Source organism: Buceros rhinoceros, unplaced genomic scaffold, assembly GCF_000710305.1.
Source record: "Buceros rhinoceros silvestris isolate BGI_N320 unplaced genomic scaffold, ASM71030v1 scaffold8884, whole genome shotgun sequence".
Taxonomy (NCBI): domain Eukaryota; kingdom Metazoa; phylum Chordata; class Aves; order Bucerotiformes; family Bucerotidae; genus Buceros; species Buceros rhinoceros.
Window position 1 is genome coordinate 40,537 of NW_010410024.1, and position 587 is coordinate 41,123.

Below are 587 nucleotides of genomic sequence, written 5' to 3' on the forward strand. Positions count from 1 at the left end.
CCTCACGGGTAGGAGACCCTGTGCCGTAGCACGGTGGACATGGTGGCCCTTGCACCCCACCACGAGCCACCTGTGGGTGGGGACAGCGCTGTCACCCTCCACGGCAGAGCCGTGGCTGCGCTAGGCACACGCACAGGGGACCGGCAGGGCTCTGAGGAAGGGCTTTTGAGGGGGAAAACAGGAGGCTCCTGATACACCAGAGAAGCCAAAGGAGGACATCTCCTTCTTACAAAGTCCCTCACATGAACCTATTGAGCAACTGAGCTTAGAAACCAGCCAAGAGGCAAGAGAGATGGAAGAAATAATTGTCCAGTTTCAGTGTGGAAAAAGGTTAACAATGGAAGTGCAATACTTACTAAAATACTGAAATCGGAGTAAACAAAGCCAGTAAAACGATTCTCAGATCGGTTTAGTGTCATGGAACTCCAAATCACAAGATATTATGTTGAAAAGTCAGCTTTCAGAAAACAGAACAAACACTCCAGCGGCTAAAAGCAGCAGTCACTGCAGGGAAACCCGCCCGGTCCCTGTGCTCCAGCCGGTTTGGGCAGCCTCCTCGGTAGCCCGGCCACTTCACAGCACTCCTC